The 26,881-nt window shown below is 30.5% G+C and overlaps 1 protein-coding gene across 2 annotated transcripts in view; it reads right to left on the bottom strand.

The window, feature by feature from the left end:
• Positions 1-26,881, bottom strand: part of Sick (sickie) — a 273,720-nt gene that overhangs the window by 246,619 nt on the left and 220 nt on the right. The gene's annotated exons all lie outside the window — the stretch shown is intronic.

Here is a 26,881-nt window from a genome sequence, read left to right as displayed (position 1 = left end):
CGATTTTTCTTTTTTTTTTTTGTTTTGTAATCTTTAGATTTAAAATTTCTCGAGTTTACAATTTTTCATTTTTCAATTTCGATGCTTTCATTTTTTATTTCTTCAAATTTTCGATTTGCAATTTTTGATTTCGGTTTTATATTTTCTTTACTTTTACAATTTTTCGATTTTTCAATCCTCCGATTTTATAATTTTTTGATTTGTCAATTTAAATTCTTCAATTTTTCGTTCGTTCAATTTATCGTTTTTTTGTTTCTTCAATTTTACGATGTGCATCTCTTCGAATTTTCAATTTAAAATTTTTCAGTTTTCCAGTTTTCCAACTTTTGGATGCTTCAATTTTTCGATTTGCAATTTCAGTTTTTAGTTATTAATTTTTCAATTTTTTGATTTTTTAGTGTTCTGATTGTCTAATTTTTCTTTTTTACATATAAAGTGATTTTTTTCAATTTTTGAATTTTTAATTTTTCAATGTTTCCATTTTTCATTTCTTCAGTTCTTCGATTTGCAATTTTTCGATTTTCCACTTGTTCCATATTGCAATTTTTCGTTTTTCGGCCTTTAAATTTTCGATTTTTCAACTTTTCGAATCGAAATTCGGATGAAAAAACGAAAAAGTATAAAATAAGAACTTCGAAAAACCTAAAAATGGAAATCAAGAAAAATAGAAAAATCGGAAGATTAAAAATTGAGAAATTTAAAAATCGAAAAACTGCGAAATCGAAACAACGAAATCTTGTAAAATCAAAATATTGAAAATTTTAGAAATTGGAAAATCGAGGAATTTCAAAATCGAGAAATTGAAATTTTGAAAAATTAAATAAACGAAAAATTATGATATAAAGTCGAGAAAACGAAAATAAATAATCGAGAAAATGAAAAATAAAAATCAAGAATTTGAAAATTTGTGGAACGAAAAATCGGAAAATCCCAAAATTGCCAAATTGAATTTGGAAGTCGAGAAATTGAAAAACTGAAAAAATTATACATATTTGAAAAAATGAAAAATATGAAATTTATACTTGAAAACTCGAAAAATTAAAATTTTGAAATTCAGATATTTTAGTTTTTCAATTTTCCAATTTTTGAATTAACAATTTTTCGTTTCGGTTTATTATTTTCTTTTTTCAATTATTCGATTTTTCAATTTTTCGATCTTATAATTTTTTGTTTTCATAATTTTAATTTTTCAATTTTTCGTTTCATCAATTTTTCGATTTTTCATTTTTTTTTGTTTTGTAATCTTTCGATTTAAAATTTCTCGAGTTTACAATTTTTCATTTTTCAATTTCGATGTTTTCATTTCTTATTTCTTCAAATTTTCGATTTGCAATTTTTGATTTCGGTTTTATATTTTCTTTACTTCTACAATTTTTCGATTTTTCAATCTTCCGATTTTATAATTTTTTTTTGTCAATTTAAAATCTTCAATTTTTCGTTCGTTCAATTTATCGTTTTTTTGTTTCTTCAATTTTACGATGTGCATCTCTTCGAATTTTCAATTTTAAATTTTTCAGTTTTCCAGTTTTCCAACTTTTGGATGCTTGAATTTTTCGATTTGCAATTTCAGTTTTTAGTTATTAATTTTTCAATTTTTTGATTTTTCAGTGTTCGGATTGTCTAATTTTTCTTTTTTACATATAAAGTGATTTTTTTCAATTTTTGAATTTTTAATTTTTCAATGTTTCGATTTTTCATTTCTTCAGTTCTTCGATTTGCAATTTTTCGATTTTCCACTTGTTCCATATTGCAATTTTTCGTTTTTCGGCCTTTAAATTTTCGATTTTTCAACTTTTAGAATCGAAATTCGGATGAAAAAACGAAAAAGTATAAAATAAGAACTTCGAAAAACCTAAAAATGTAAATCAAGAAAAATTGAAAAATCGGAAGATTAAAAATTGAGAAACTTAAAAATCGAAAAACTGCGAAATCGAAACAACGAAATGTGTAAAATCGAAATATTGAAAATTTTAGAAATTGGAAAATCGAGGAATTCCAAAATCGAGAAATTGAAAATTTGAAAAATTAAATAAGCGAAAAGTAATAATATAAAGTCGAGAACAGTGGCGGCTTGTCAGGTGAGGCAGGTGAGGCAGGGCCTCACCATACATAATCATTAAAAATGTTTTTCTTCCATACCATTTTGTTGTACGGGGTAATTTAAAATTAGCGCGACAACTGAAGTTTCTATGCCAACCACAAAATAAAGGCGCAGCGTCATTCTAACCAATCATGTATTATTCATCACTGGTATTATCATGCGTTTAGGCCGGCCTCACGGGTTGATTAAAATATGGGACTAGGAGGCTCGAAGTTTTTACAACGGAGAGTATTACCGCTACCGCTTACTATGGGAATCAAATGCTTTAGGACAGATAGTCTTGAGGCCGGCCGCAGCTCTTATCTGATTGGTTATTCTACTCTTGCATTTTGCAGTGTGCATTAATTTTAAATTTCAGTCATTGTCGTTATAGAGTTCGGTACTTGGTTAACGGGTGGATTGTGGATACTCCGATTATAGTACATTATGGAACTAGTGGATGAAGTTGAATTTCAACGGCGAGAGTGATTTTTTCACACGAGCGAGTGCAACGAGCGAGTGCGAAAAAGAAACTCGAGCCGTTGAAATTTCTTCATCCGCGAGTTGCATATACTATTTTTTCTAAGAAATTAGGAAATAAATGTTTGTTTATGGTAGGTATTTTATTTTTGAAATACATTAACTGTAATAGAACAATTTGTGCAATTATCACCAATAATATTTACACTTTTATCGTAAGTATTATTTGAACTTGTATCTTTGTTTAAACTTAGTTGGCTGCTTCCTGTATCAATAACTGCACTTGTATCAGATTCGAAAATGCCGCATTGGCAGCATTCAAAATTTCTTCAGAAACTTCGTCAGTCTCACTCATGTTCATTGTTTTCACTTGTGTAAACTAGCAGTATTAAACGTCAAACACTAACGGGTCGTCCAGCCTAGGCGTCATGATTTTCGAAGCGCGCGAAGCGGACGGTGCGGTCGGTGCAGGCGATACGCGACACGTTTCGCTAGCTGCGAAACGCTCAGGCTGGACGACCCGTTAAAATCGTAGACGGCCGAGTATTTTTCCACTAGAGGGTGAAATGAAATTTCATCCACTGCCAGCGATGGGAAAATGACAAACTTCAACCTTAATGAGTAGAAAAATTTTATTTGTACTTAATTAAATAATAATGAACATGGATGCAGGCCCATCTGGTACTCAGGTAATCTCCACAGTTCGAAATACAAATGGCATTGTTAACTTCCTCGTGAATAAATGTCCCTTCAATAAGTTAACATACGAAGATAAATTGTTTGTAAAGGAAAGCGAACGTCCATGTCCAGATCTAAGCTTAACATTAATTCAAAGAGAAAAACAAAAAACCAGGGCGTTCAGTCTCAATTGGTACACAAAATATGATTGGCTTGCTGGGAGTACAATTGTCAATAAACTTTTCTGTTGGCCATGTATTTTATTCTCGAATAGTGGAGAATCGGTTTGGTGGAAAACTGGATATGCAGATTTGAAAAATTTGTCGCGTTCCTTGGAAAAACATTCCAAAAGTAAAGATCACATATCATCTACTTGCAAGTTTGTTCTTCTCGGCCAACAGAATATTGCCAGTACTCTAGATTCTGCTCGCAAAATTGAAATAGAAAATTTTAATGCCAAAGTTCGCGAAAATAGAGAAATTATTAAAAGGTTAATTGATGTTGCTATATTTTTGTGCACACAAGAGCTTCCCTTTAGAGGACATGACGAGTCAGAAACGTCTTTCAATCGCGGAAATTTTAAAGAATTAATTTCATTGTTGAGTAGATATGACACTTGTTTGAGAAATTTTTTGGAAAAAGATTCTGACAATAAATCCGTGTTTTCCGGTACTTCAAAAACGATTCAGAACGAGTTAGTTTTATCAATTTCTTTTGTTATAAACAAGAACATTAGCAAACAAATTTTTGAAGCTCCTTTTTTTTCCTGGCAGATTGATGAAACGACTGACATAAGTTGTAAATCGCAATTATCAGTTATTTTTCGTTACGTTATCTCCGGTAAAATTGTCGAAAGATTCATGGGGTTTTTCGATGTTAGTTCTGGACGAACTTCTGAAGATTTATTTCAATTATTGCTACATAATTTCAGTAAATACAATCTAAAAGATAAATTAATAGCACAAACATATGATGGTGCAGCGGTTATGGCTGGGGAACTCAGTGGATTACAATTAAAAGTTAAAAGTGTGGCACCTCAAGCAACTTTTACACATTGTTATGCACATCGTTTAAATTTAGTATTGGGCAAAGCTTGTAGCACCATTCAACCAGCAGTGCGATTTTTTTTTCAACTTTGTCGGGATTCTCTTCTTATTTTTCAAAGTCAACCAAAAGGACTAGCGTTTTAGATAAAATTTGTGGAAGCCGTCTACCAACTAGCGCACCAACTCGATGGAATTTTAGCTCTCGTGCAATTTTTACAGTTTGTGCTTACAAAGAACAATTAATTGAAGTTTTTGACTTTATAATTAACAGCTCTGAATTTGATGCAGTTTCAATTCGAGAAGCGGTAGGTTTAAAATAGTATATTATTAGCCAAGGTTGCAGAGCCAAGCATTCTAGACCGAGCGCAAATTAGAACCCGAGACGCGCAGCGTCGAGGGCTCTAAGTGCGAGGTCTAGAAGTGGCTTTGCAACCGTGGTTAATATACTATTTTTTTCACTAGTAGAAACCATAAGACAATAAACTGAAAAATAAACGTTCAATTTTTTGACGCAACATGATTTTGTTTTGATTTCTAATCAAACTTAATCTAAATCTTCAACACAAAGAAAACCGTTTATACTTGTCGCTGAGTTAATCATTTTATCTTCTACCGTCTACCAACTACCATGTGTATACTCAAGTAATGTTTGTAGCACACATTTGTTCATTTTTTAAGAAATAATCACATCAAACATTGCGTACATAACCTCAATTTTTCTTTTTGAACCCGTGGTAGCAAAAGTTGAATTTGCTACCACTAAATGAGTCGACATTTGCATGCATCCAGGCTGCTAGTGAAAAAAATAGTTTACAAGATCATAAGTTCTTATTTTTGCTAGAAACGTTTAAATTGATTTTTGAACAAACTGACGTCATATTTTCTGTTTTACAACAAAAGTTGACAGACATCACTAAAGCGAGGAATTATTTACAGTCACTTTTATCTAAATTACGTGCTTTTAGGGGATGTGATGACTTTTTCAATAACATTTATAAAAAACTTGATATAGATGCCACTGAAGAATCCACTCCAAAACGTCGCAGAACAGATGAATTACCCAATAAAGAACAGCAACTTCGGCACATTTTTTTTGAAATTTTGGACACAATAATAAATCAAATAGAAATTAGATTTCTTGATTTAGAAAAATTGATTTTTTTTGATTTACTAAATAATGCTAATTTTCCGTCTTATGCCAAAAATTTTCCCGACCGACTTTTAAATGATTTGATTAAGCAGTATCCCTTTTTTGATAATATTCAATTAAAAAATGAATTAATTGTGGCTTATAACGACAAAATTTTAGAAACTTCTGGGACACCGGTTGAAATGATTAAATTTATATACGACAATAATCTTTAAAGTTGCATGCCAGAATTGTATAAACTGCTGTGTTTAGTAGTAACTTTACCCGTGACATCAGTTTCTGTAGAGAGAAGTTTTTCTGTATTAAAACGTATTAAGAATTACGCGCGAAATACAACTGGCCAAGACAGATTGAATAATATGTGCCAGATTTCAATAGAAAAAGAACTTGTCAAAAACAATATGTCAGAGCAATTTACCCAAGAAGTTATAAATCATTTCGCACAACAAAAAAATCGGAGAATTCCACTTATTTATAAACAAATTTAAATGGGTATGCATGCCATGTTCAATTTTTGTTTTAGTTTTTATTTTGTTCAGAATTCGCTTCTAGATTTTATATTTTTGTTTTAAAGGTTTTGAAGCATTGTTCAAAATCCATAAATATTGTTATTGTTTATATTATTTATAAATCTTTTTTTGTTATTTACCACGGTTTTGAAGCGGTTGTTCGAAATCTAGAATTTTTATTAAGTTTTCATTTTACTTATATTACTATTGTTTTGCCACATTTTTTATTTACCTTTGTTTTAACCTTTCCACTTGTTATCATTCCTGTTTCCTATTCTGCCCTATCCTTCTTTCCTGGCAAGAAAACTCTACACCTCCACGTCGGTTCTTGCCGGACAGTTGATTATGTGGTGCATTTTTGTTAATATTTTTTTATATTGAAATTTCCTGTGACCAAAAAAAGGCGAATTCGTGATTCAATAAATTTTCATCTAGTATTGACGTATAAAACCAACTTACAATTTCAAATTCCTTAAGTAAGTCGCCAAGTGTGGGCAAAATGGAAGTGGAAATTTTTTGAATGGTGATTTGTAAAATGTTCAGGTATCACTTTCAACTGACAGAGTAGAGTAATTTACAGATATAAAAAAAAATTATATGTATTTAACTATTTTTACGTCATAAGGTGTGGCCTCACCAAAATTTTAGGTCACGAGCCGCCACTGGTCGAGAAACAAAAATAAAAAATCGAGAAAATGAAAAATAAAAATCAAGAATTTGAAAAATTGTGGAACGAAAAATCGGAAAATCGCAAAATTGCCAAATTGAATTTGGAAGTCGAGAAATTGAAAAACTGAAAAAATTATACATATTTGAAAAAATGAAAAAATATGAAATTTATACTTGAAAACTCGAAAAATTAAAATTTTCAAATTCAAATATTTTAGTTTTTCAATTTTCCAGTTTTTGAATAAACAATTTTTCGTTTCGGTTTATTATTTTCTTTTTTCAATTATTCGATTTTTCAATTTTTCGATTTTATAATTTTTTGTTTTCATAATTTTAATTTTTTCAATTTTTCGTTTCATCAATTTTTCGATTTTTCATTTTTTTTTGTTTTGTAATCTTTCGATTTAAAATTTCTCGAGTTTACAATTTTTCATTTTTCAATTTCGATGCTTTCATTTTTTATTTCTTCAAATTTTCGATTTGCAACTTTTGATTTCGGTTTTATATTTTCTTTACTTTTACAATTTTTCGATTTTTCAATCCTCCGATTTTATAATTTTTTGTTTTGTCAATTTAAATTCTTCAATTTTTCGTTCGTTCAATTTATCGTTTTTTTGTTTCTTCTTTTACGATGTGCATCTCTTCTAATTTTCAATTTTAAATTTTTCAGTTTTCCAGTTTTCCAACTTTTGGATGCTTCAATTTTTCGATTTGCAATTTCAGTTTTTAGTTATTCATTTTTCAATTTTTTGAATTTTCAGTGTTCTGATTGCCTAATTTTTCTTTTTTTCAATGTGAATTTTTTCCATTTTTGTATTTTTCAATTTTTCGGTTTTCAATGTTTCGATTTTTAAACGTCTATATTTTTTAATTTTTCGTTTTTTCAGTTTGACGATTTTAGAATTTTTATTTTTTTAAATTAATTTTTAATATTTATATTTAATTAAATTATTATTTAATTTTATTTAGTTTTATTTACATTTTTATTATTTATTAATTATAACTTTTTCATTTATTCGATTTTTAATTTTTGAATGTTTCGATTTTTCAATTCTTCGATTTACAATTTCCCTATTTTTCACTTGTTCGATTTTGCAATTCCTCTTTTTTCAGTTTTCCGATTTTTTGGTTTTTTCATTTTTAAATTTTCGATTTTTCAACTTTTCGAATCGAAATTCGAATGAAAAAACGGAAAAGTATAAAATGAAAACCTAGATAAAATCTAAAAAATGGAAATCAAGGACTTGAAAAATTGAAACATCAAAAGATGAAAAACTGAGAAACTTAAAAATCGAAAAACTGCAAAATCGAAAAAACGAAATATTGGAAAATCGAAATATTGAAAATTAAAGAAATCCAAAAATCGGGTAATTGGGAAATACAAAAATTTCAAAATTGAAAAATTGGAAAATCGAGGAATTGAAAAATTGAATAAACGAAAAATTAGAAAATTGGAAGAAACATTGAAAATATAAACGGAAATGAAAAAAGGAAAAATTATGACATGAAGTCGAAAATATGAAAATTAAAAAAGAATAATGAATATTAATTTTTTTCATGATAACCCTTATAAGGTAAAATAAAAATATGTGTGTAGTGTTAAATAATAATAATAATAAGAAACTCCCTCATTCGGTATTTTTTTGAGTCACCTGTATAAATAATTCTAAAAACTATGAATGATTCCAAAGCATTCGGTTTTGCAGGAGTACCTTATTTTATAAAAATAAAAACAAATTTACCATTGTAAACGGAAGACCTATTTCTTCGTACTCTAGGGCCATAAAAGTGCGAGCAAACACAATATTTCCTTGGTTTGTTTTAATGTACATTCTTGAATCTTGGATTCGTCTTGCGCAAATTCACAATTTTTCTTTTACTAAAGTGCAATATAAACGCGGAAAACGTTTTTCCAGATGTTTCGTAATTTGAATTTTATTCAATTTCGGCCTCCCCAATCCAATAAACTCCAGTTGAAAACTCGAACTAGATAAAATATTTATAAAATATACAAATAGTGTCTTCCGCTGCACGCCACTACAAGCTCCTGGCTAAAATAACAATATCCTGCAACCTGAAAATTTAATGACGCAATAAAATTCCCCAGTCGCTGTAAAGATTAGTCCCGGCTGGTTTAATGCGCCATTTCGTAATAAATAAGATAACAAAAATAAAATACCGCCACGACATCCAGTCAATCGTGATTTATAAGCGCGTAATTCCAGAGCCGCGTCATGTAACCGCTCACATCTGCTCGGCATAATCACCGCGATTGCTCATATTCTCATGACATAATCAACCCAATATCGTTTTCAGTCGCACACTCGCCGCCTTCTACATAACCTCCAAACTTTGCAGGAAATGTAAATATAGCGCTTGTTTCGCACGTGCCGCTAAGCGCATCTCTTTCTTTCCCAAGATGTTTATTTAATCATTTTCGGTCTAAGTTTAGACCCTGCTGTGACGAAGCATATGCGGAAAGAGAATCGACGCTCGAGCCTGTTTTACGATGGTTACGAAAAAACGGACATTTGTTGGATTGTGACAGTGGGATGGGTTCATTAAGACTTAACTGGAAGGAGAGTCAAGCTTCCTGGTACGGATGGCGGCTTTAATGGGGGCCTGTATCGTAAAACTATTTTTATTGCGACCGAAATGGCAGTTTAAAGACCGGAGGAGTGCGTGGAGGTGGTGGAGGGCTTGTCTAGCAGATGATCTAAGCTAGGTTTGTTTGAAATTTTCCACTTTGGCCTTTTTTTAACACACGTCTTAAACAACCCTCTGCCACCCTTGAAATGCACGCACTTAGATCACGGTTCCGTTTAGACTTCCTTCTCCCCTTGATGCAGAGGGTCTTGCAGATTCCCAGTAATTGCTCTTCAAGTGTCGTCGGTTATGAAGTCAATTTACAAGTAATAATGGGTGTTTCGTACAAAATTGGACCCATTTCCTAGAAAACATAAGGGGACTTCCAGGGCTAGACCTCTGCGCGATAAATTCGGACGTGGAGGATCCGGACGGGTTTATGGAGGGATGAGCCTTAGATTTTCAGGGCAAAGGGCTAGAAGGTGAATTAATTTAAGATTAAGTGTTTGTTTAATAGAAAACGGAAGAGTGATGACTGATTTAAATAAACCGAAGTAATGATACTGAAAAGCTGCCTGCAAAAGAAGTAGTTTAAAAACCTCCTTATAATAATTAATACGTCGAAATGAGTTTCGAAGACGTTGGAAGTGGCGGATATGAATACATTTCGCGAAGCACTTAACTTTTATTAAACTATAAGTCTGTTCTGCAAGTTATGCATTTTAAGTATTCAAGCCAGACGCTAAAATTGAGTAGCTGTGTTCCTTAATTAAAATGTCATTCTCTTATTAAGAGAGCTTTCGTAATTCATTTATGAATCACAAGCAAACCAAGTTGTTTTAATTAGGGGAAATACTGACGAGGAAATAATTATAGAGAAACAGGTTTCGCTTACTGCAAACTCTCGGTATTTTTAAAACAAGATAAAAACGAGATATTGTTATCATTCATTGGGTTTGATTTTTCAAAATTCGATTGATAACTGGATTGACTACACTTAGAGTGGAATAAATTTTGCTTATAATGATAGAGCGATTGTATGCATATACAGGGTGATTCTGATATATGCGAAAAAATTGAAGACCATCTTCCTTGTAGGAAAATAAGACAAAAACTCATATTGGCTTATGTTCACAAATGCATAGTTTTAAAATTATCGGGTGGGATAAATAGCATACAATTTCCCCACCCGTGGCGGCCAATCAGAACAAAGTACATCGGCGTTAAATTTAAACTGCTTCAAGTATTCTAACTTTTTTTTTCTTAATTTTACATTTTTTCGATTTTTCAAGTTCTGGTTTCTTCAATCTTTCGATTCACAATTTTTCGTGTCTTCGATTTTGTGATGTACAATTTTTCTTGAAAAATGGGCAATTTCAATGTCTAAAAAATTGAACCATGTACTCACAAACTGTGAAATTGAAAAGAATTGATAAAACTAAAAATCGAAAAATTAGAAAAACAAAAAAATTATAAAAGCGCAAAATATTGTAAAATCGAAAAACTGAAAAGACGAAAAATTGAAAAATCGATAAATTAAAAATCGAGAAACTCAAAAATTGTAAAGTGAAAAATTGAAAACACGAAAAATGAAAATATCTCAAAACGGTAAAACTTCAAAACCATTGATTAAACGAAGAATTGAAAAATTGAGAAACCAAAGATCGAGAAATTGGAAAATCCAAAACTTGAAAAACCAAACATTGTAAAACGCAAAATTGAAAAATCGAAATATTGTAAATCGAAAAACTGAAAAGATGAAAAATGACAAAAAAACAAAAAGAACTGATACGACAAATAGAACAGAAATGAGAGAAAAGACAAAGATTAGAAGGACAAAGGACAGAAAACGTAGAAAATATAGAAGGACATCGAGGACCGAAAGGATAGAGGGGCAGACAAGATTGAGAGACAGAAAGTACAGAAGGGGCAGAGAGAACAGAAAGAACAGAAGAAAAGAAAGAACAGAAGAAAAGAAAGAACAGAAAAAAGAAAGAACAGGAATAAAAGTTAGAACAGAAAAAATGGGCCTGAAAGAAGAAAAAGAGAAGATAGGAAAAAAAATGATTGGAAGGTCATAAAGGACATGTAAGGCGGAAAGGCCAAAAAGGATTGAAGAACAGAAAAGATAAAAAGGACAAGAAGAACAAAAAGGAAGAAAAGGACAAAAATGGTAAAACGGACGAATAGGGCGAAAAGGACGAAAAGTACCAAAAGGGCGAAAAGGATCAAAAGGACGAAAAGGACTAAGAGGACCAAAAGGACGAAAATGATCAAAAAGACGAAAACGACCAAAAGGACGAAAAGGACCAAAAGGACGAAAAGGACCAAAAGGACGAAAAGGACGAAAAAGATCAAAAGGACGAAAAGGACCAAAAGGACGAAAAGTACGAAAAGGACCAAGAGAACCAAAGAACGAAAATGACCAAAAGGACCAAAAGGACGAAAAGGACCAAGAAAACCAAAGGACGAAAATGACCAAAAGGACCAAAATGACGAAAAGGACCAAGAGGACCAAAATGACCAAAAGAACGAAAAGGACGAAAACTACCAAAAGGAGGAAAAGGACGAAAAGGACCAAAAGGACGAAAAGGACCAAAAGGACGAAAAGGACGAAAAGAACAAAAAGGACAAAAAGAACTGATACGACAAATTGAACAGAAATGAGAGAAAAGACAAAGATTGGAAGAACAAAGGACAGAAAACGCAGAAAATATAGGACATCGAGGACCGGAAGGATAGAATGGCTGACAAGATTGAGGGACAGAAAGTATAGAAAGGACAGAAGGGGCAGAAAGAACAGAAAGAAAAGTTAAAACAGAAAAATAATTGGGCCTAAAAGAAGAAAAAGGAAAGGCAGGAAAAAAATGACAAAAAGGTCAAAAGGACGAAAAGGATCAACAGGACGAAAAGGACCAAGAGGACCAAAAGGACGAAAAGGATCAAAAAGACGAAAACGACCAAAAGGACGAAAAGGACCAAGAGAACCCAAGAACGAAAATGACCAAAAGGACCAAAAAGACGAAAAGGACCAAGAGAACCAAAGGACGAAAATGACCAAAAAAGACCAAAAGGACGAAAAGGACCAAGAAGACCAAAAGGACGAAAACTACCAAAAGGAGGAAAAGGACGAAAAGGACCAAGAGTACGAAAAGGAGCAAAAAGACGAAAAGGAGCAAAAAGACGAAAAGGGCGAAAAGGACGAAAAGGACCAAAAGGACGAAAAGTATCAAAAGGACGAAAAGGACTAAAACGACGAAAAGGAGCAAAAGGACGAAAAGGACAAAAATGACCAAAAGGACGAAAAGTACCAAAAGGATCAAAAGGACGAAAAAGACTAAAAGGACGAAAAGGATCAAAAAGACGAAAACGACCAAAAGGACGAAAAGGACCAAAAGGACGAAAAGTACGAAAAGGACCAAGAGAACCAAAGGACGAAAATGACCAAAAGGACAAAAAGAACGAAAAGGACCAAGAGGATCAAAATGACCAAAATGACCAAAAGAACGAAAAGGACGAAAACTACCAAAAGGACCAAAAGGACGAAAAGGACCAAAAGGACGAAAAAGATCAAAAGGACGAAAAGGACCAAAAGGACGAAAAGTACGAAAAGGACCAAGAGAACCAAATGACGAAAATGACTAAAAGGACCAAAAGGACGAAAAGGACCAAGAGGATCAAAATGACCAAAATGACCAAAAGAACGAAAAGGACGAAAACTACCAAAAGGAGGAAAAGGACGAAAAGGACCAAAAGGACGAAAAGGTGCAAAAGGACGAAAAGAACCAAAAGTACGATAAGGACCAAAAAGACGAAAAGGACGAAAAGGACCAAAAGGACGAAAAGGATCAAAAGGACGAAAAGGACTAAAACGACGAAAAGGACTAAAACGACGAAAAGGGGCAAAAGGGCGAAAAGGACCAAAATGACCAAAAGGACGAAAAGTACCAAAAGGATCAAAAGGACGAAAAGGACCAAAAGGACGAAAAGGACAAAAAAGACCAAAAGCACGAAAAAGATCTAAAGGAACAAAAGGATAAAAAGGACGTAAAGTACGAAAAGGGCCAAAAGGACGAAAAGGACGAGAAAGACGAAAAGGGACAAAAGGACGAAAAAGACCAAGAGTACCAAAAGGACCAGAAGGACCAAAAGGACGAAAAAGACCAAGGGGACCAAAATGACCAAAAGGACGAAAAGAACAAAAAGGACAAAAAGAACTGATGCGACAAAAAGATTGGAAGAACAAAGGACAGAAAACGCAGAAAATATAGGACATCGAAGACCGGAAGGATAGAAGGGCTGACAAGATTGAGGGACAGAAAGTACAGAAAGGACAGAAGGGGCAGAAAGAAAACTTGAAAAAGAAAAATAATTGGGTCTGAAAGAAGAAAAAGGAAAGGCAGGAAAAAAATGACAAAAAGGTCATAAAGAACAGGTAAGGCAGAAAGGCCAAAAAGGATTGAAAAACAGAAAAGACAAAAAGGACAAAAAGAACAAAAAGGAAGAAAAGGACAAAAAGGGTAAAAAGGACGGAAAGGTCCAAAAGGACGAAAAGGACCAAAAGGACGAAAAGGATCAAAAGGACGAAAAGGAACAAAAGGACGAAAAGAACGAAAAGGACCAAGAGAACCAAAGGACGAAAATGACCAAAAGGATCAAAAGGACAAAAAGGACCAAGGGGACCAAAATGACCAAAAGGACGAAAAGGACGAAAACTACCAAAAGGAGGAAAAAGACGAAAAGGACCAAAAGGATCAAACGACGAAAAGGACTAAAAGTACGAAAAGGGCCAAAAGTACGAAAAGGACCAAAAAGACGAAAAGGATGAAAAGGACCAAAAGGACGAAAAGAATCAAAAGGACGAAAAGGACTAAAACGACGAAAAGGAGCAAAAGGACGAAAAGAACCAAAAGGACGAAAAGAATCAAAAGGACGAAAAGGAGCAAAAGGACGAAAAGGACCAAAATGACCAAAAGGACGAGAAGTACCAAAAGGATCAAAAGCACGAAAAGGACCAAAAGGACGAAAAGGACCAAAAAGACGAAAAGGACCAAAAGGACGAAAAGGACTAAAAGGACGAAAAGAATCAAAAGGATGAAAAGGACTAAAACGACGAAAAGGAGCAAAAGGACGAAAAGGACCAAAATGACCAAAAGGACGAAAAGTACCAAAAGGATCAAAAGCACGAAAAGGACCAAAAGGACCAAAAGGACGAAAAGGACCAAGGGGACCAAAATGACCAAAAGGACGAAAAAGCCCAAGAGGACCAAAATGACGAAAAGGACGAAAAGAACAAAAAGGACAAAAAGAACTGATACGACAAATAGAACAGAAATGAGAGAAAAGACAAAGATTGGAAGAACAAAGGACAGAAAACGCAGAAAATATAGGACATCGAGGACCGGAAGGATAGAAGGGCAGACAAGATTGAGGGACAGAAAGTACAGAAAGGACAAAAGGGGCAGAAAGAACAGAAAGAAAAGATAAAACAGAAAAAATAATTGGGCCTGAAAGAAGAAAAAGGAAAGGCAGGAAAAAAATGACAAAAAGGTCATAAAGAACAGGTAAGGCAGAAAGGCCAAAAAGGATTGAAGAACAGAAAAGACAAAAAGGACAAAAAGAACAAAAAGGAAGAAAAGGACGAAAAGGGTAAAAAGGACGAAAAAATCTAAAAGGACAAAAACGACGAAAAGTTCGAGAAGGACGAAAAGGACGAATAGGACGAAAAAGACAAAAATGACAAAAAGGACAAATACGACAAATAGAACGAAATTAAACGAAGAATTGAAAAATCGAGAAATCAAAGATCGAGAAATTAAAAAATCAAAAACTTGAAAAACCAAACATTGTAAAGCGCAAAATTGAAAAATCGAAATATTGTATATTGAAAAACTGAAGAGATGAAAAATTGGAAAAATCCAAAAATTAAAAATCGAGAAACTGAAAAATTGAAAAATTAATAATTGAAGAAACGAAATTGTAAAACCGAAAAATTGAAAACACGAAAATTTTAACAGGAGAAATTAAAATATCTTAAAACTGTAAATTTGTAAAACTTGATTAAACATAGAATTGAAAAATCGAGAAACTGAAAAATCGAAAACTTGAAAAAATCAAAAATTGTAAAACGCAAAATTGGAAAATTGAAAATACGTCAAATTAAAATATCTAAAAATGGATAAATTAAAAATTGAGAAACTGAAAAATTGTAGAAACGATTGAATAACCGAAGAGAAAAATTGTAGAAACGAAAAATTGAAAATTCTAAAAATTGCAAAACGATACATTGAAATCGCTAAATTAAAAATCGATAAACTCAAAAATCGAAAATTTGAAAACACGAAAAATTTGAAAATAGGGAAACTTAAAATTAAAAAATGAGAAACTGAAAAACTCAAAAATTGGAAAATCTGTCAATTGGATAGATGAAAAATGGAAAACATGAAAAATTTAAGAAACGAAAAATCGATCAATAAGGAGTCGAGAAACGGGAAATCGAAAAAGTGAAAAATTGAAAAAACGAAACTGTAAAACTGAAAATCGTAAAACTGCAAAATTGTACAATTAAAGGAATGGAAAAAGAACCGAAAAATTAAAATAGTATCGATGTAGTACCCAAAAATTGAAAAACCTACAAATTAAAGAAAAGGAAAATTGAAGCAGTGAAGAATTATAGAAACGAAAAATTCAAATATCGATAAATTAAAATATGTATCTAAAAACTGAAAGAAAAAGACTCTGTCATAATACTGTCTCAACTTACGATCGCGAAGTAAAAATGAAAAGAAGTTAACTACAAGAAAATATAAATCCCCTGAAAAGAGTTTCAAACTCACTCACATTTCCACTTTCCGATTTTTTTCACCAACAAAAACCTCCGCCACATTACCTCGCCCCCTTTTATTAACAATCGCATGGAAATAAATTCATTTTCCGCATCTCTTTTCCGCCACCCCCAAACTAAATTCCCAACTTCCAACCTTAAGCGCGAAAGTCACGTTTCGCACGAACTCGTGATTGCGCCCGCCGCCACACAGCAACCTGTAATATGACTCATTCGGAGTTTCCAATTGCCAGGAAAATTCCGTATCTTCGACTCCCTCGAATTACCGAGCGCCATCTGCCCGAACACGTTTTTAATGAAGACCTCTTCATCCGAACCAGTCGAAAAGATAACAACGCATTAATACGTTTATCTTAATACGAAATCAGCAGTCCGCCCTTAACCCTAAAAATTTGCATCGAAATGAAAACATCAGGATCGCATAACGCAATCGAGCCCTCTAATAATATACAGGGTGGCGACCCTCCGGGACATAACTATAGATGAGGGTTAGTTCGATTACGACACGGTTCGATGCTCGATCTGATTTGTCTGCACTGGAGGCGGCCGAAAGGGTCAAGATTGCGGCGGCAATGTCGCGTGGCGAGCTCGAGATGCTGACAGACGCGAATTTAAAAGCAAGGGAAGCCGTTTCGAACGTTTTCGTTGTCAGTTTCTTTGTCTAGGAAAGGGAATATGTTGTGTTTAGTGATATAGTGTGGGCAATGTCGTCAATGGCCAGGTTAAACAAAAACAAACAAAATCGATTTTCGAACCTGAATAAATTCGTTTTCTTTTGTGGAGTGCATCCCCAATTTTCCACTTTTCTCTTTGATAAGATTTCCCAGGGTGTGCGGCCCTGCGAAAAGAGACAAAAGAAACTAATGTAATAGAGGGAGCTTCTTAAAGTCCTTCCCTTGTACACATGTCGGCGTTCTTTTTCTCTCGCTTAAAAACCCCGAGATGACAAAGATAAGAGCTTTCGCCGGAGTAAATCGAGCCATTTGCATTCTCATTTAAGTAGTTTAGTGTGTTGGGACAGCATCAAGAACAATGGATGCGTTTTCACACTTAACGTAATGGAATTTTAAAGCAGTCTCTTTGATTGGTTATGCCTTCATTACGTTTCACTCGATTCAAGAAACTCCCAAAGAAAATATGAGCTAAGTTTTTGAATGATTCCCAACGATCTGTTCGTAAATGTGGCGAGCGTTTGAACTTCTTTGAATTCGCGATGAAAGGACGAGCTCTTGTGAAGAGCGTACTTTGGATGTTATCCAGAATTCCACGTAATTCCGCATAAAAGCAAACAGAGCTTTTTATAAAACAGACCAACTCAAAGCTAACATTCAAAATTCTAACGACTGGAGACGACAAAATCTCCCCTTCGAATATCATTTTTGATAAAGCTCCCTAAATTTCCGTTGCCTCGCGCTTCCGCCCGACATCCTTTTATGCTTGGGGAGAATCAATTAAAAACCGATAAATCACCGTGAAAATAACCACTTAAGTGCAATATTCCCCTCACATGCCTTGTGATTCCTTACGGTGTGGCGTCGAGAGCAAGCAAATTGAACTTGACAATGATCTAAGATCTAGAGGATCGGAATCTAATCTGGGACGGGGCGACCACAGCAGGAGCCCGTGAGTCATTCCCGACATTCGTGTACACGATTTTCTTGATTTGTCCCTGACAGGGAGATGTTTAGACGTGGCGTCGTTAAGGGAACTCGTTAGAGGAGGTGTGACAATTTTTTCCTTCTATGATGATATTAATATATCTGTATTATACAATAAATTGTAGCTTTTTCATGTTCTAAGCTCCAGAAACAGTTCAATCAATCAGAAAAATATGACTCTAGATACTTGAATTTGACAGTTATAGTTTAAATCGACAGTGACGCCCTCACAGGTCGGAAATGGTTTCATTTCAAACCGCTTATGTTCATTACTAACCGCTTTCAGGTTTATCCGTTGATGACCCCCAGGAATTGATGATGTCATTTTACAATTTTGTCGAATAAATGATATTTAAACGTTAAAAATTTTTTGATATTTTAATTTTGGATCTTTTCAATTTTTCCTCGATTTTTTTTATTTTTCGATGTTTCAATGATACGATTTCTTAATTTTTGTCTTCTTACAATTTATGATTTCTAAATACATATTTCAATTTTCCAATTTTTTAATTTCTCAATTTTTTGGATATTTCTTTCAGTTTTGGGATTTTTCGATATTTCTTTTTTAGATTTTCAATTTTTCGTTCAATTTTAGATGTTTCAATTTTTTATACTTGGATTTTTCAATTTTTCAACTTTTCTTTTTTAATTTTTCGATTTTTCGATTTTTTTTTTAATTCAAAGTTTCAAAATTTTTCGATTTCTCAATCCTTTGATGTTTACATTTTTCGGTTTATCGGTTTTTCCATTGTTGGGGTGTTGTATTTTCCAAGTTTTCGATGTTTTGATTTTTCAATTTTTCAATTTCAAAATTTTTCGTCATCTCAGTTTTCTCGCTTTCTCGCTTTTTCAGTTTTTCTATTCTTCAATTATCCGATTTTTCAATTTTTCGACTTTTATATATTTTGGATTTTCTATTTCTGTTTTTCGATTTTTAAATTTTAGTTTTTTTGAAATTTTAAAGTTATCAGTTTTTTGGTGTTTCGACTTTTCGGTTTTGGATTTTTGATTTTTCAATTTTTCGATTCTTCAGGTTTTTGATTTTTAAATTTTTCGATTATTTGACTTCGATTTTTCGATGTTTCAGTTATGCACTTTCCAATTTTCCGGTTTTAAAATTTTATATTTTTCTATTTTTCAAATTTTTAAATTTTAGATTTTGCATTTTTTTGATGTTTAGATTTCCTATTCTTTCGATTTTTCAATTTCTCGGTTTTAGATTTTTCGGTGTTTCAATTTTTATATTATATATACAATTTTTCGATTTTTCGATCTTTTGATGTCCCGATTTCTCAATATTTCAGTTTTTCAATTTTCCGAATTTTTAAATTTTCGATTTTCCAATTTTTCTTTTTAAAATTTTTCGATTTTTCAAGCTTTTTGATTTCACGATTTATCGAATTCAGATGTTTCGATTGTTCAACTTCTCGATTCATCAATTTTTCAATTTTTAACTTTTCTTCTCGACGTTCGACTCCTCGATGTCCCGATCCTCTGATTTTTCGATGTTTCGATTTTTTGATTTCTCGGTTTCTCGATTTTTTACTTTTGGGCTTTTCATTCTTTCGATATTTCGATTATTCAGTTATTCGATTTTTCAATTTTTCGGTTTTTAAATTTAAGATTTCCGAATTTTTATTTCTCGATTTTTCAATTTTGCCATATTTTAAATTTTAGATTTTTCGATTTCTCGATTTTTTTATTTTTCAGTTCTTCAGTATTTCTATTTTTCAATTGTTCAAATTTTGACGTTGCTAAATTTTTAGTTTTCCAATATCTCAATTAATCTATTTTTGATTTTCCCATTTCTCGACTTCTCCATGTTTCGATTTTTCAGTTTTTCGATTCTTCAATTATCCAATTTTTCAATTTTTCGATTTTTTATATTTTGGATTTTCTATTTCTGTTTTTCGATTTTTAAATTTTAGATTTTTGAAATTTTCAACTTTTCAATTTTTTGGTATTTCGATTTTTTTCGATGTTTCGACTTCTCGGTTTTAGATTTTTGATTTTTCAATTTTTCGATTCTTCAGGTTTTTGATTTTTAAATTTTTGGAGTATTTGACTTCGATTTTTCGATGTTTCAGTTTTGGGATTTTTCAGTTTTTCTTCGAATTTTCAATTTTTCGATATTTCAGTTATGCATTTTTCTATTTTTCAATTTTTCGAATTTTTAAATTTTAGATTTTTCATTTTTCGATCCTTTGATGTTCGATTTTTCGGTTTCTCGGTTTTTCCATTGTTCGGTCTTTGTATTTTCCAAGTTTTCCATGTTTTGAATTTTCAATTTTATGATTTCAAAATTTTTCTTCATCTCAGATTTGAAACTTTTCGCTTTCTCGATTTTTTAATTTTTCACGTTTTTTGATGTTTCGATTTCTCGATGTTTCGACTTATCGGTTTTGGATTTTTGATTTTTCAATTATTCGATTTTTCAGTTTTTCGATTTTTAAATTTTAAGTTTTTCAATTTTTATTTTTTCAATTTTACGATGTTCAGTGTTTTAAATTTTAGAGTTTTCGATTTCCCGATTTTTTGATTTTTCAGTTCTTCAATATGTCTATTTTTCAGTTTTTCAATATTTCACGTTGCTAAATTTTTAGTTTTTAATTAATTTTAATCCATTTTTGATTTTCCCGTTTCTCGACTTCTCCATGTTTCGATTTTTCAGTTCTTCAATTCTTCGATTTTTCGATTTAATTTTTAAGTTTTTCGATATCTGAATTTTCCATTTTTTTAATTCCTCAATTTTTGTATTTTCTTTCAATTTTGGGATTTTTCAATATTTCGTTTCTTCGATTTTTAATTTTTTGGATTTGCAGTTTTTCGTTTTTTAAACATTAGATTTTTCAATTTTTCGACTGTTATATTTCCAATTATCAATTTTTCAATTTTTCGATATTTTAATTTTTCAATGTTTTAAATTTTAGATTTTTCGATTTTTCAATCTTTTGGTTCGCCAATATTTTTTAATTTTTCAAATTTTGACGTTTCACAATTTTCGGATTTCCGACTTCTCCCATTGCTCGACTTCTTCGAATTTTTTATTTTGCAATTTTTCTATTTTGCCTTTTTGACTTTTCGATTTCTCAATTTTGACGTTTCTGAATTTTCGGTTTTCCGACTTCTCAATTAATCTATTCTTTTATTTTCCCATTGCTCGACTTCTTCGAGTTTTTTAGTTTTTCAATTTTTCGATTTTTCAGGTTTTTGATTTTTCAATTTTTCGAGTTTTTAAGTTTGCGATTTTTCGATTTTGCTTTTTTGACTTTTCGATTTCTCAATTTTATCAAGTTTTTAATTTCCCAATTTTTGGATATTTCGTTCAATTTTCTGATTTTTCCCCTATTTTTCGATTTTTCGCTGTTTGAGTTTTGGAATTTTTTAATATTTCGAATTTTTACTTTTTGGACTTTCAATTTTTCGTTTTTTGAACTTTGGATTTTTCAATTTTTCAACCATTCGATATATTAACTTTTTAGTTTTTACAATTTTCGGAATTTAAAAATTTTTGATTTTCCATTTTTTTTTAGTTTTTCGATTTTCCGATTTTTGGATGTTTCGATTTTTCAATTATCCGATTGTGCAATTTCGCAATTTTTAAATTTTATGTTTTCACGTTTGGCTTTCTGTTACAATTTTTCGATATTTGAATTTTTCAATGTTTTAAATTTTAGATTTTTCGATTTTTCAATCTTTCAGTTCGTCAATATTTTTTAATTTTTCAAATTTTGACGTTTCTGAATTTTCGGTTTTCCGACTTCTCAATTAATCTATTTTTTTATTTTCCCATTGCTCGACTTCTTCGAGTTTTTTAGTTTTTCAATTTTTCGATTTTTCAGGTTTTTGATTTTTCAATTTTTCGAGTTTTTAAGCTTGCGATCTTTCGATTTTGCTTTTTTGACTTTTCGATTTCTCAATTTTATCAAGTTTTTAATGTCCCAATTTTTGGATATTTCGTTCAATTTTCTGATTTTTCCCCTATTTTTCGATTTTTCGATGTTTGAGTTTTGGAATTTTTTAATATTTCGAATTTTTACTTTTTGGACTTTCAATTTTTCGTTTTTTGAACTTTGGATTTTTCAATTTTTCAACTTTTCGATATTTTAACTTTTCAGTTTTTACAATTTTCGGAATTTTAAAATTTTTGATTTAACATTTTTTTTAGTTTTTCGATTTTCCGATTTTTGGATGTTTCGATTTTTTCAATTATCCGATTGTGCAATTTCCCAATTTTTAAATTTTATGATTTTACGTTTGGCTTTCAGTTACAATTTTCGATATTTGAATTTTTCAATGTTTTAAATTTTCGATTTTTCGATTTTTCAATCTTTCAGTTCGTCAATATTTTTTAATTTTTCAAATTTTGACGTTTCTGAATTTTCGGTTTTCCGACTTCTCAATTAATCTATTCTTTTATTTTCCCATTGCTCGACTTCTTCGAGTTTTTTAATTTTTCAATTTTTCGATTTTTCAGGTTTTTGATTTTTCAATTTTTCGAGTTTTTAAGTTTGCGATTTTTCGATTTTGCTTTTTTGACTTTTCGATTTCTCAATTTTATCAAGTTTTTAATACCCCAATTTTTGGATATTTCGTTCAATTTTCTGATTTTTCCACTATTTTTCGATTTTTCGATGTTTGAGTTTTGGAATTTTTTAATATTTCGAATTTTTACTTTTTGGACTTTCAATTTTTCGTTTTTTGAACTTTGGATTTTTCAATTTTTCAACTTTTCGATATTTTAACTTTTTAGTTTTTACAATTTTCGGAATTTTAAAATTTTTGATTTTCCATTTTTTTTAGTTTTTCGATTTTCCGATTTTTGGATGTTTCGATTTTTCTATTATCCGATTGTGCAATTTCCCAATTTTTAAATTTTACGTTTTCACGTTTGGCTTTCTGTTACAATTTTTCGATATTTGAATTTTTCAATGTTTTAAATTTTCGATTTTTCGATTTTTCAATCTTTCAGTTCGTCAATATTTTTTAATTTTTCAAATTTTGACGTTTCTGAATTTTCGGTTTTCCGACTTCTCAATTAATCTATTTTTTTATTTTCCCATTGCTCGACTTCTTCGAGTTTTTAGTTTTTCAGTTTTTCGATTTTTCAGGTTTTTGATTTTTGAGTTTTTCGAGTTTTTAAGTTTGCGATATTTCGATTTTGCTTTTTTGACTTTTCGATTTCTCAATTTTATCAAGTTTTTAATTTCCCAATTTTTGGATATTTCGTTCAATTTTCTGATTTTCCCCCTATTTTTCGATTTTTCGATGTTTGAGTTTTGGAATTTTTTAATATTTCGAATTTTTACTTTTTGGACTTTCAATTTTTCGTTTTTTGAACTTTGGATTTTTCAATTTTTCAACTTTTCGATTTTTACAATTTTCGGAATTTTAAAATTTTTGATTTTCCTTTTTTTTTTTAGTTTTTCGATTTTCCGATTTTTGGATGTTTCGATTTTTCTATTATCCGATTGTGCAATTTCCCAATTTTTAAATTTTATGTTTTCACGTTTGGCTTTCTGTTACAATTTTTCGATATGTATTTGAATTTTTCAATGTTTTAAATTTTCGATTTTTCGATTTTTCAATCTTTCGGTTCGTCAATATTTTTTAATATTTCGAATTTTGACGTTTCTGAATTTTCGGTTTTCCGACTTCTCAATTAATCTATTTTTTTATTTTCCCATTGCTCGACTTCTTCGAGTTTTTAGTTTTTCAGTTTTTCGATTTTTCAGGTTTTTGATTTTTGAGTTTTTCGAGTTTTTAAGTTTGCGATATTTCGATTTTGCTTTTTTGACTTTTCGATTTCTCAATTTTATCAAGTTTTTAATGTCCCAATTTTTGGATATTTCGTTCAATTTTCTGATTTTTCCCCTATTTTTCGATTTTTCGATGTTTGAGTTTTGGAATTTTTTAATATTTCGAATTTTTACTTTTTGAACTTTCAATTTTTCGTTTTTTGAACTTTGGATTTTTCAATTTTTCAACTTTTCGATATTTTAACTTTTCAGTTTTTACAATTTTCGGAATTTTAAAATTTTTGATTTTCCATTTTTTTTAGTTTTTCGATTTTCCGATTTTTGGATGTTTCGATTTTTCAATTATCCGATTGTGCAATTTCCCAATTTTTAAATTTTATGTTTTCACGTTTGGCTTTCTGTTACAATTTTTCGATATTTGAATTTTTCAATGTTTTAAATTTTAGATTTTTCGATTTTTCAATCTTTCGGTTCGTCAATATTTTTTAATTTTTCAAATTTTGACGTTTCTGAATTTTCGGTTTTCCGACTTCTCAATTAATCTATTCTTTTATTTTCCCATTGCTCGACTTCTTCGAGTTTTTTAATTTTTCAATTTTTCGATTTTTCAGGTTTTTGATTTTTCAATTTTTCGAGTTTTTAAGTTTGCGATATTTCGATTTTGCTTTTTTGACTTTTCGATTTCTCAATTTTATCAAGTTTTTAATGTCCCAATTTTTGGATATTTCGTTCAATTTTCTGATTTTTCCCCTATTTTTCGATGTTTGAGTTTAGGAATTTTTTAATATTTCGAATTTTTACTTTTTGGACTTTCAATTTTTCGTTTTTTGAACTTTGGATTTTTCAATTTTTCAACTTTTCGAGTTTTTTAGTTTTTCAATTTTTCGATTTTTCAGGCCTTTGATTTTTCAATTTTTCGAGTTTTTAAGTTTGCGATTTTTCGATTTTGCTTTTTTGACTTTTCGATTTCTCAATTTTATCAAGTTTTTAATTGCCCAATTTTTGGATATTTCGTTCAATTTTCTGATTTTTCCCCTATTTTTCGATTTTTCGATGTTTGAGTTTTGGATTTTTTTAATATTTCGAATTTTTACTTTTTGGACTTTCAATTTTTCGTTTTTTGAACTTTGGATTTTTCAATTTTTCAACTTTTCGATATTTTAACTTTTCAGTTTTTACAATTTTCGGAATTTTAAAATTTTTCATTTTCCATTTTTTTTAGTTTTTCGATTTTCCGATTTTTGGATGTTTCGATTTTTCAATTATCCGATTGTGCATTTTCCCAATTTTTAAATTTTATGTTTTCACGTTTGGCTTTCAGTTACAATTTTTCGATATTTGAATTTTTCAATGTGTTAAATTTTAGATTTTTAGATTTTTCAATCTTTCAGTTCGTCAATATTTTTAATTTTTCAAATTTTGACGTTTCTGAATTTTCAGTTTTCCGATTTTTTAATTAATCTATTTTTTGATTTTCCCATAGCTCAACTTTAAAGTTTCGATCTTTCAGTTCTTTAGTTTTTCAATTTTTCGATTTTTTAAGTTTAGGATTTTTCGATTTTGCTTTTTTAACTTCTTGATTTCTCAAATTTTCAGTTTTTTGATTTCCCAATTTTTGGATATTTCCTTCAATTTTATGATTTTTCAGTTTTTTGATTCTTCAATTTTTCCCCTATTTTTCAATATTTCGATTTCTATTTTTTTTTCTCAGTTTTGAAACTTTTCGCTTTCTCGATTTTTCAGTTTTTCGATTCAATTATCCGATTTTTCAATTTTTCGATTTTTTTATATTTTGGATTTTCTATTTGTTTTTCGATTTTTAAATTTTAGATTTTTGAAATTTTCAACTTTTCAGTTTTTTGGTATTTCGATTTATCGATGTTTCGACTTCTCGCTTTTAGATTTTTGATTTTTCAATTTTTCGATTCTTCAGGTTTTTGATTTTTAAATTTTTGGATTATTTCACTTCGATTTTTCGATGTTTCAGTTTTGGAATTTTTCAGTTTTTCTTCGAATTTTCAATTTTTTGATATTTCAGTTATGCATTTTTCTATTTTTCAATTTTTCGAATTTTTAAATTTTAGATTTTTCATTTTTCGATCCTTTGATGTTCGATTTTTCGATTTCTCGATTTTTCCATTGTTCGGTCTTTGTATTTTCCAAGTTTTCCATGTTTCGAATTTTCAATTTTATGATTTCAAAATTTTTCTTCATCTCAGATTTGAAACTTTTCGCTTTCTCGATTTTTTAAATTTTGATTTTTTAATTTTTCACGTTTTTTGATGTTTCGATTTCTCGATGTTTCGACTTATCGGTTTTGGATTTTTGATTTTTCAATTTTTCGATTTCTCAGTTTTTCGATTTTTAAATTTTAAGTTTTTCAATTTTTATTTTTTCAATTTTACGATGTTTTAATTGTTCAGTGTTTTAAATTTTAGAGAGATTTCCCGATTTTTTGATTTTTCAGTTCTTCAATATGTCTATTTTTCGATTTTTCAAATTTTGACGTTGCTAAATTTTTAGTTTTTAATTAATTTTAATCCATTTTTGATTTTCCCGTTTCTCGACTTCTCCATGTTTCGATTTTTTTTAGTTTTTCGATTTTTCAATTATCCGATTGTGCAATTTCGCAATTTTTAAATTTTATGTTTTCACGTTTGGCTTTCTGTTACAATTTTTCGATATTTGAATTTTTCAATGTTTTAAATTTTAGATTTTTCGATTTTTCAATCTTTCAGTTCGTCAATATTTTTTAATTTTTCAAATTTTGACGTTTCTGAATTTTCGGTTTTCCGACTTCTCAATTAATCTATTTTTTTATTTTCCCATTGCTCGACTTCTTCGAGTTTTTTAGTTTTTCAATTTTTCTGCTTTTTTGACTTTTCGATTTCTCAATTTTATCAAGTTTTTAATTTCCCGGTTTTTGGATATTTCGTTCAATTTTCTGATTTTCCTCCCATTTTTCGATTTTTGGAATTTTTTAATATTTCGAATTTTTACTTTTTTGACTTTCAATTTTTCGTTTTTTGAACTTTGGATTTTTCAATTTTTCGACTGTTTTGTAGTTCAATTTTTCAACTTTTCGATATTTTAAGTTTTTAGTTTGTACAATTTTCGGAATTTTTAAATTTTTGATTTTCCATTTTTTTTAGTTGTTCGATTTTCCGATTTTTGGATGTTTCGATTTTTCTATTATCCGATTATGTTTTCACGTTTGGCTTTCTGTTACAATTTTTCGATATTTGAATTTTTCAATGTTTTAAATTTTAGATTTTTTTTTTTATTTAAATTTGTTTTGGTGAATTACATCACAGTTTCGCGAAATTTGCTCCTTCGAGCCGGATCGCACTCAACACTATCCAAATAGTCGCCACCCCCTCGCCGCCCCCATATTTGCACTCCCGCCCCCAATTAAACTCTTA

Source organism: Zophobas morio, unplaced genomic scaffold (assembly GCF_036711695.1).
Source record: "Zophobas morio isolate AGI-343-1 ecotype UQ-CSIRO unplaced genomic scaffold, CSIRO_AGI_Zmor_V1 ptg000008l, whole genome shotgun sequence".
NCBI classification, from domain to species: Eukaryota; Metazoa; Arthropoda; class Insecta; order Coleoptera; family Tenebrionidae; genus Zophobas; species Zophobas morio.
This window is presented reverse-complemented; position numbering and strand designations above follow the sequence as displayed.